Consider the following 10,659-nt stretch of genomic DNA (forward strand, 5'->3'; position numbering starts at 1 on the left):
GGAAGGCGATAACGTATAATGTAGTCAGTGTAGTGCTGTAGTGTCTACAGTTCTTTGTTGATTCACAAACAATATTCCTGTGTAACATTTCATTAAATGTCTTTGTCCAAGAATTTTGTATGAGCACTGTTACGTGTTTAGGCTCGAATAAACAGTAGCACAGAAAGAGTGAAAACAAGAAACTTTTTAAAATTTAACAAATAATTTATTTCCCTGGACAAAATCTGTAAAAATGAAAACGGTTTGAACAATCAAATCCAAAACTAATCGAAGAATAATTGCAAAAGTCCTAGTAATAAATGTACTAATAATTTCAAGTTCGAATCCTGATGGAAAATCCAAGATGAATGACGATGACGTATGCTGTAGTCAGTTACTGTGCTTATCTACAGTTCCTTGTAGAGATACAAATAATAACACTCCGGTGTTGGAAATCCCAATTAAATTTGTAAGCAATATCTTTCCAAAACCTCTGTGCGGGCACTCCTCAAAATATTTCCAGAAGAAAAAGAATTAATCCTTTTGAAATCCAACTGATCTGAAGAAAATTATAACTCAAAATTCAAAATCCGGCTACAACTAAATAACTTTACATCAGTGTAAAAAGTCCAAAACTGAAAAATCTCTCTCTACGCATACTAACAAATGCGCAGTAATGGAAAAACCGAAATGCAAAACACAGGGCCACGTGACCGTGTATACATATACAAAAAAATCACCTGCACAGAATATGGCCTTGATTAGACCAATGATTTTACTACGAGAATAAAAATATCAAAAAATTGTTGTTTACATCTTAAAGACAAAGTCCCATCATTACCTTGGAAACAACCAATTATTTTGAAATGAAATAAACTTGTTTACGAAGGTTGCTACAAATTCTGAAACAAGGTCAGGATTTAGATCAACACCTGGTGTTTACAAAATGAATGATTTAGGTCAACCGATTTTCTGGAAAAAAAAATATCTCCAGTGAATAAATTTTCATTATAATAGCATATAATAGAATAAAAATTGTAAAACTGATAAACAATAAATTAAAATAAATATGAATTAAATCAGATATACGTAACAGCACTCTAATATTTCCAGGAAAAAAGAATTATTAATTCCAAACAAAAAACACATTTTCCAGTGTCCGAGGTAGGTTTTATTGACAAAACAGTCATGTCAAACTAATTTCTGGAAAATATCAAATTCCTAGTAAACAAAATTACATTACTTTGACATGTAATGAAATGAAAAAAATAAAATAAAACTTACAAATAGTCAACTAAATCAAATATAAATTAAATCAAATATACATTACAATACAACTATATATATATAATCATACTCATTGCAATGTCCCAATAATTATCTCCGTGGTAGTCCCCATACTATTTATATCCCTGGTTGTTACCATCTTGATTATCTCCCGTGTAGTCACCGTAGTAACTATACCCATCGAAGTTACGGTAGTCCCAATAATAATTATCTCCATGGTATTTCCCATCATATTGTTCTCGCTGGTAATCACCGTAATAATTATCTCCGTGGTAATCACCGTAATAATTATCTCCGTGGTAATCACCATAATAATTATCTCCCTGGTTGTTACCATCATAATTATCTCCTTGGTAGTCACCGTAATAATTATATCCATGGAAGTTACTATAATAATAATCTCCATGGTAGTCCCCACAATAATTATCTCCCAAGTAGTTCCTACAATAATTATCTCCCAGTTAGTCCCCATAATAATTATCTCGCTGGTAGTCTCGATAATAACGATCTCCATGGTATTTCCCATCATATGTTTCTCGCTGGTAATCACCGTAATAATTATATCCGTGGAAGTCGCCATAGTAATTATCTTTATGATAGTCCACATAGTAATTATCTCCCTGGTAGTCCCCATAATACTTATATCCCTATTAGCCCACATACTAATTATCTCCATAATAATCCACATACTAATTATCTCCCTAACAGAAAGAAAGAAAACCGACATGTTTTTTTTTTTAAACTCACCAAAGAATATGAGTATCAATGTTATAAAATGGGGCCCAGTGGCCAAGTGGTCTAAAGAGCTCACCGTTCCGGATCACTGCCATCTCACCTCTGTCTGCGTGGGTTCGAGTTCAAGGCTCGGCTAGGTGGGTACGTGGGAAAGCCTGCCAGTAGCTTCTCGTGGGTCGGTGGTTCTTCCCTGGGTTTTCCAGGGTTCTTACTCCACCAGTTATACTGGCCGCCATGTATAGCCTATCTTGTGCTGAAAAATTTCGTTAAACCCTAGAACAACAACAACAACGTTATAAAATGAAAATATAAAAGGAGCTTACGGTATTTTTAATTGAATCCAAAATAATCCATCAATAGTTATATTAAAGTCCAACACATATATGCTTTTGCATAACCTATTCAGACAGGACAAATGTATACCTAAATAATCATAAACATTTGTAGCATACGTAAGTCAACACCTAATGTTAATAAACTACATTTCAATTTCATTATTAAGTGCGCAAAAAAGGGTGAAAAGAATTTGCCCGGACGAAGATATACACACAAAATCTTCCAAAAAAGAACGTGTTGGAATACACATTATGAGACTTTGCTGCTTGGGGTTTGATTCGGCTCGGCCCGGTTCGACTCGGCTCGGCTCCAAGCGAATAAATAAGATATTCGGGAATAGGCATAAGTGCCTTCCGGTACCTTTGTCAAGACAAATAATGTTGTTTTTTTAATTATAGAGGTGTGCGTTCATTAAGAACATGTACCTCTGTTTAATGCACATAATGTGCTTTTAATTACTCCTGAGGGAAGGAATGGTGCCACTTTCCCCAGGCTTTAATGTGTTCACAGAACACTTATATAAATTTGGCCGTCAGAGCGAGGTACTATTTAGTTCCTAGCGACCTGAGTGTAGGGCCTAACTGAGTGGGACTGGACCCAGCACACACCCAATTTTCAGTTGCTATGATTGCAACTAGTGGGATTGAACCCAACCTAATTCACATTTGCTGCTTTAAGGCGTGCACTGCACGTATGTTATTGATGTCTGTTCGTGGAAGTGGAGGTAGGGTTAAGGTCCGGGAGGCGGTCTCTGACACAGGTTGGTACTGCTTGACTCCAGGGTATGCGAGGTATAAATTGTCGCTATTAATTTTTGATTTTTGATTTGTACTCTGTGCTGTTATTAGAGAGTATGTTATATTTATAGTTGGGACCTATGTTGATAGCGTTGGTTGTTGATATGGGTTTAGCCACCTTGTGTGGCAGGCCCTATTGGTCTTGGGCTTTTTGAGACCGCTTTGGCTGTTATAAGTTTTGGGGTCATAAATGATCTGTCCTAAATTGTGTTTATTTTGCAGCTTTGTGCTGCTGGTCATGATGATCTTTGGGATTAGACCATCTTATTGTCTTATTTGGGGTCTTAGTTCTTTTATCCAGTTTTTGCTTGTACAAAGACAAATAAGCGCTCGTTTGTGAGTAAATGATAGCGGAATGTGGAGACGTTTACTGTTTTTACCTTAGCTCTGTTGTTAATTGACTGATTAGCCTGATGTTTAATCCTTGTTACGTGTCATTACTCAGTTCAATCATCTTTAATGTTGCATCTTGGTGTTTCGTAAATACGCATGCATCTAAATCTTGCAAGCACTTTTTCCATGGTACATTTCACGATCAATAGTGCATATCAATAATAAACGCACGTGACCTTAACTAATTTCAAAATGAAGCGTAATTCATTATGATATATATTCAGTTGTATTCGATAGCTGCGATGTACCTTCCATAGATAACCCCATATGTACAATTTGCTGCTAATCAACCTATAGTACATTATCTATGGAAAGTTTTATTTTATTTATCGAAATTAAAATGTAAGCTTTTATGCAAATTTATATGCTTACACTGCATCTTAGCAATATCTAAGAAATACTGTCATTAGCTTTAATTAAAACATGGATGTGATAATACTGGAGATGCAACATAAATCAAAATATATACAAGAAGCAAGCAAGCACGCAATACTACTACTAGTATGTATGTACGTATGTACGTACGTACGTATGTATGTATGTATGTATGTATGTATGTATGTATGTATCTATGTATGTGTGTGTGTGTGTGTGCTTTCCCAAAAGCTGGCTGAAAATGTTTTCTCTGTAAATGGTGAAAGCATATTCTAAGACCAAGAGGACCAAGATCAAGAGGAACTAAGCGCGGATGAGACAGAAACATAAACAGAAAAAAGCGATTAGGGCATAGAGGTACTGCAATTGTTTTCATGTACTACATTAAGATTCCATTTCTTGCTTAGGGCCAAACTGAGTGCAAACCATAGGAGCCCGGTGAAAAACAAAGTCGTTATTATTTTTTGAAGTCAGAACACGCAGATCATTTTTGTCATAGCTGATTGGTGGTGTACTTGAAACACGCTTATTGATCCCTTTTGTATAATATTTACCCATTGCGAAATGAACTACAACGCTTGAGTGCAGACATTTCTGTGCTGTAGAAGCAATGTGTCTTGACAACTTAATAAAGAAATACAAATATCACAGTTGAAATCGACCTGGTTAGTGCTTGCTTCAGGAAATGTCTGTATGCACGTTGCCTCTGATTTATTTAATCCAGAAAATCAAGCAGTGACACCGTACATATAATATAATCTTTCTTAATTTCAGCAGGACACAAGATTAATCTATAAATAAGCAAAACATAAGCGTAACCATTAATTGTCTTTTGACGTACATGAAGTTCGTATCGGAGATGAAAATACGTATAGGAAAACCTCATTCAAATTTCGAAATCCGAATGTTCTGAAATACCGCATTAAATGAGCTCGTGCATGCCATCTTTAGCTTTCGATGGAAAATGTGTGTGTGTGTGTGTGTGTGTGTGTGCGTGTGTGTGTGTGTGTGTGTGATTTGGATTTTTAACGTAGTTTTAACAATTATTCAGTCATATCGCTACGATGTCTGCAGTGTGTCAGTTTATAGTAATGTCTAGCACTGGGGCATCATGTCGCAGACATGTAGCATGATGTCCCACCCATTCACATTATCCTGACACCAGGCCGACCAGTCCTAACACTAACCTCTTGATGCTGAACGCGAAGCGAGGCAGCTGTTAGTACCATTTTTGTATGTCTTTGGTATGACTCGGCCGGGGATCGAACCCACGAACTCCCGCTTCAGAGTGATAATAATAATAATAATAATAATAATAATAATAATAATAATAATAATAATAATAATTATTATTATTATTATTATTATTATTATTATTATTATTATTATTATTGTCAGTTATCTGGAAGACAATTATTTCAACATCTTTTTTTCAATACCTCCTCGCATGACTCTGCCGGGATAAACATTTCTGGCGTAGATCTCTCACCACGCTTTGTCTCATCCTGTTTTCTGACTTAGAATGAGATTTAACCATACTGCCGGTTCGTTAGGCGATACTCACAAGAACTTCTCGTCCATTATTGTTTTTATTACTGCACAACTTTGTATTGTTATATCTCTCATTGTATATTACCCCTAGTGCTTCTAACATGTAGGAGCCCAGAAGTATATAAGGTTATTATCCGAGAAAACTGCACCTAGTATGAAATGATGAAATAGAAGGAAACAAAACACATAAAAAGATACAAGCTGAAGCAGGTGGAACCGTTTATGCGGCAAAAGAAATCAACATGATATGCTATAACTTGCGAGGAGTCGAAATGGGAAGGATTTTCAGTAAGATGCTAAAAACACTAGGATGATAGCGCTTTTTATAACGCATCATGGAATGGCTCCAGGATACACGCGGGCTTTGGTTTCTCTAAGTATCAAACAGGTAAGTAATAACCAACTTCTTGATGGGAGAAACCTCCAATTACTCATCGCCAGGACAAATCTATACCATAGTTCTTTTTTCTTCTTCCCAAAGTCTTTCGCGGAATGTAATCTTCTCATTTTGGAAATTACAGTCGATTTGTGCTATCTTGTCTCTCAGCCATCCTCAGTTTCCAATCTATGCGATGACATGCACATTCGAGCTATATACTACTTCTAAATTTTATTTGCGAATATTAGCAAGTTACACTTTAGACCGCTACTTCTACAAAGTTGCAACTGTGCAAAGCCATATAAATTTCAGACAATGAAATTTTAATAATGAATCCACTAAATATAACTTGTTTCTGTTATTGAAAAAATGCATCCGTCACCTTGACTACGAATTTCAAGCATAGCGTCACAGAGAAAAACAATCATTTTTTAAAAGTTAAAACACTCTAGGTGAAAAGTTGGTAAGAAACAAGTTATGTATATTCAATTTGTAGTGTATTTGGCTCACTCTTGTTGGGATTATTGTGAATTCTTTTAGAGACATTTAGATTATATAATTGTGATACATCAAGACTGTTAGCACATTAACTGTATTCCAAGATACTGGCATATCACCACATTCAAGATTGGAATTCACTCGGAACACATTTGTAGATCATTCGGAATACCCTATAACTTTGGACTTGTGATAAAACATTTAGGACTAGTTGGGATTTAATTGACAAAACTGTAAGTTCTATTTAGTTTTTCACTGTGTATTCTAGGTAAAACATTATTTCTTGAATTTTACCCAACTAGTTAGCTTTCGCTCTTTCCTGTTTCTTAGTTTAGGACCATAGAGTCGTAACAAAACACATCAAAAATCGGGACGCTTTTGTAACAGGATGAAGGCAGGTTGGGACATTATTTAGTAAACAAACAACAAAAAAGAAAAAAAAAAAAAAAAAAAAAAAACACAACAATTTCGTGAAATAAATTTCTATTTATGATGAAACGGAATGATCAATGAATCTGCTACCAAACTCGTGCTCATTAAGTCTCACAATGAATTTAACAGAATGATGCGCACTGAGTTCAACAATTGAGCCAAGGAAATAATATTATTCATAAATGGAACAATCAGAGCATGCTACTTCAACGAGTAATCAGACACCGTATGGAGTTTGTAAACAAACATGATTGATACACGGATATATGACCGTGGACGATCAATGTAGAGAATATATACAAAAATATAAATATTATATGGTTCCATCCACTAAGGGTGATCAATGTATAGAATTCTTACAAAAATATGAACAAATATATATCGTACATTAACAAGATAAATGTACATATGTACATATTGCATTATTGAATTACATTTGTACCCATATAATGATACTGAACAATACTGATTACAAAATTGAACTTATATGTATCTCATGGCCTGCTAGTCGATACTCACTTTGTATTTCCGGTTCCACAGCACTCGTCGAGTGGTAATGGATCCCCAAAGCATGACCCTCCGCTCCCGGTATACCGAAATGACCATCAAGAGACCCCTTCCCTTATCCTTTTGTGAATGGATGAATAACGTTTCTGACACATTCGATTAATATTCCGTCGAATACGTAAAAACAAATGATACCTTGGTGATCATTTATGCATGTCACCTTGCTTGTAATTAGTGTTTTTATTATTAGTACTTAATACTTGACACTTATACTAATTCATTTAGTACTAGATCACAACAGAAAATGATTTTGTCACAATTATTTATACAAAAAGGCCAATTAGATTACTATATATATATATATATATATATATATATATATATATATATATATATATATATATATATATATATATATATATATATATATATATATATTTTGCTAAAACGGGGGGAGTGATTGTCCCTCCGTATTTGGTTTTCGTTATCTAGAGGTTGACCGCCCTCGATGTTATTGCCTGGTTCGAGTAATTGTAAATATAAGTGGTTAAACTTATAGGTGAAATAGATAGAGATCTGAGCAGGTATATAGAACAAACCAACACGAGCCCCCGTACATGTAAACAAACAATTTAATCAATTACATACAAACACTGTGAAAATTCATTACATCAGGAATGTACTCTGCTTTTTGGAATTTAAACTTTCACCGAAATACAAAGAAAATGCAAATAGATTTAAATAAAATAGTCGATCTGTTTACTGATAGATTTAGTTCATCATAGGATCGAGTGGACAATCAAAGTCAACGTCTTGTATGATTTCATAACCTGCTCGTCCTCAGTTTGGCTTGCTCCCTCTGTAGCTGTTCAGACTCTTGGATCTCAGGATGATACTTTCTACCATCTGTCTCAGGATATTCTCAGAATACGTCTTCAGAAATTAATACGTCGCAGGATTGCGTCACAGGATAATACGTCTCATACGTCTCAGAATAACATCACATCATACGTCCCAGCATATTGCGTCTCAGGATAATACGTCTCATACGTCTGAGGAGCTATTTTCTCCCTTTTAAATAAATATAAATAGAGACAACCTAAATTTTCCGTTATTTATGAAACAGTTAATTCTTCATTATTCTCCCTCGTTATCAGATTCTACTATCAGTGCTAAACAGACGCTAAGGTTATCAATCGACTCCACATGTCCTATAATGACCCTAGTTAGTCAAATGGCTAATTCGTTACGCCTTGACCTTACACATTAACACATACGCGAGGCCTGTGGTTCTGAGCCAGCCTCAGTTTACACAGTGAATAAATAGGATACATAACATCAATCAATTACTAGATCATTTCAGTCAATACACACTTATTCTTAATCATACGTGAAATCTTCTAAATTCGGCGAATTCACACGGACTTTCGTAATCAGATTAACTAATATAATGTATTAAATTCTTGGAACATAATTCTTATGCAAACAAGACGACAAATGCAAACAATTCGTCAAACTTATCTAAAGAAGATTAATGTACAACTTCCTATGCATAAACTCAACACAGATATATTTCATAAAGCAAATTATTACACGAATGTAGAAAAAAGATTCATGCAGATACAAGTAAATAACTTCAGCAAAGCATTATATATGGAATCAACAAATTACATGGAATTGTCACACTACCTTTGCTTTCAACGTTCCTCCCTCTAATCGGTAAATTAGTTCGTCGGTTCCTTTCGACAATCGTCCCCTTTTTGGACAACAGTTCCTTTTTAACGAGAATTTCTTGCAAATTCCCGGAGTCGTAACCTTTTTGGGGTTTCCACTTGTAGGAAAAGCTTAGACTGATTAAAATTCGATGCGGGCGATATTAAAACCTATGAAATTTTGTGTTGGAGCACGCCCTCTCATTTAACGTAACCAATCAGAATCAAATATCTCTGCAGCCTTTTTCCAGAGGCGCCAAAGTCAGGGTCAGCTTGACCTGGTAGTTTGAGTAACAGAGTTTCTGCGTTCTCTCAATTGTGACAACTTTACCATGAAAATGAAGTTTTCCTTGTCCTTAATAATCCGCCTGGCTGCTGTATAAACAAATGTTTAATTAGGAACGAAATTCTCCCTCTGAAGGACATTACCGTACACGGTAGTATGGCGATATGATACACGCTTGTCTCCATAAATCTAATTAATGGTTCTCTGGTCTCAACTGATGTATTCTTGTTAGATCGACATAAAATTTGCCACTTCATATATATATATATATATATATATATATATATATATATATATATATATATATATATATATATATATATATATATATATATAATGGCTTTGCACAGTGATTTGTAAACGATGTATGAAATATTGGCTAATTTTAAGGTTAGTTTAATGCGATGTATATATTTAAGGTACGTATCTGATAATTAACAGTCTTTACTCGTTAAAACCAAAGACAGCTCAGCGAGGAGAAGGTACTGGTTCTTCAAAGAACGTATTTTATAATCCAGTCGGGACTAGGCTACATTTCTCTGCTCCGATGCAATCAAGTACATGCTATTGGACTAATTTATCTTCATTTACTAGTGGTTATACATTTCTTTCCGACGTTTCATTTACGATTGAAACAAAGCATAAAGCGTGCATCTAATTTGTCTGGTACAAAAAACGCATGTTGACTAATGAGATTTACGCCAATCTGAACATTTGAAGATAAACATATCTACGTGATTGACGATTTCTCTGTTTTTTGTAAATGAACATTTATCCCAATGAATCTTTATGTGCTGATCTTCACTCTTTCTCCTTTTAGCTGCAGTGCTAATATAATACAATTTGGATGAAAGGGTCAGACAAATCTGGCTGTTTTACATGTATTCTTCTAGAAAGGAGCACATACGTTTAACCATGTACTAAGTTAACACCTCGACCGTGAAATGTCTTCGCGCCTTTGTGAATACGCAGATTGGTAATTTATAGTACAGACGATCCATGAAAATGATGTTGTATAAATAGTGAAGTTAGTATTAATAATAATAATTATAATAACAATAATGAGGACTTTATATAGCGCATAATCTTTAACAGCTTTAAGCGCTTTACAACATTAGACAACACCTATAACTTAAAAAGCAACATATATAACGATATTATTACAAAAAATAAACGTGGCCGAGTGGTCTAAAGAACTCTCCGTTACAGATCACTGCCATCTCACCTCTGTCTGCGTGGGTTCGAGTCTCGGATTCGGCCAATGGGGGTATGTGAGAAAGCTTGCCTGTGGCTTCTCGAGGGGCGGTGGTTCTTTCCGTGGATTTTCCGGGTTCTTCCTCCACCATTAATACTGGCCGCCATGTATAGCCTATCGTATGCTGAAAAATGGCA

General features: G+C 35.1%; 1 long non-coding RNA gene across 1 annotated transcript; it reads right to left on the minus strand.

The window, feature by feature from the left end:
* Positions 1–7,883: 7,883 nt before the first annotated feature.
* LOC149800817 (uncharacterized) lies at positions 7,884–9,371 on the minus strand. The gene is made up of 2 exons (XR_016420424.1): positions 8,959–9,371; positions 7,884–8,340 (listed from the first exon to the last, which is right to left on the minus strand). It is a non-coding gene; the product is annotated as an uncharacterized LOC149800817 (long non-coding RNA).
* Positions 9,372–10,659: the final 1,288 nt, after the last annotated feature.

This window comes from Sinohyriopsis cumingii, chromosome 4, assembly GCF_028554795.1.
Source record: "Sinohyriopsis cumingii isolate HCF-2022 chromosome 4, ASM2855479v2, whole genome shotgun sequence".
Taxonomy (NCBI): domain Eukaryota; kingdom Metazoa; phylum Mollusca; class Bivalvia; order Unionida; family Unionidae; genus Sinohyriopsis; species Sinohyriopsis cumingii.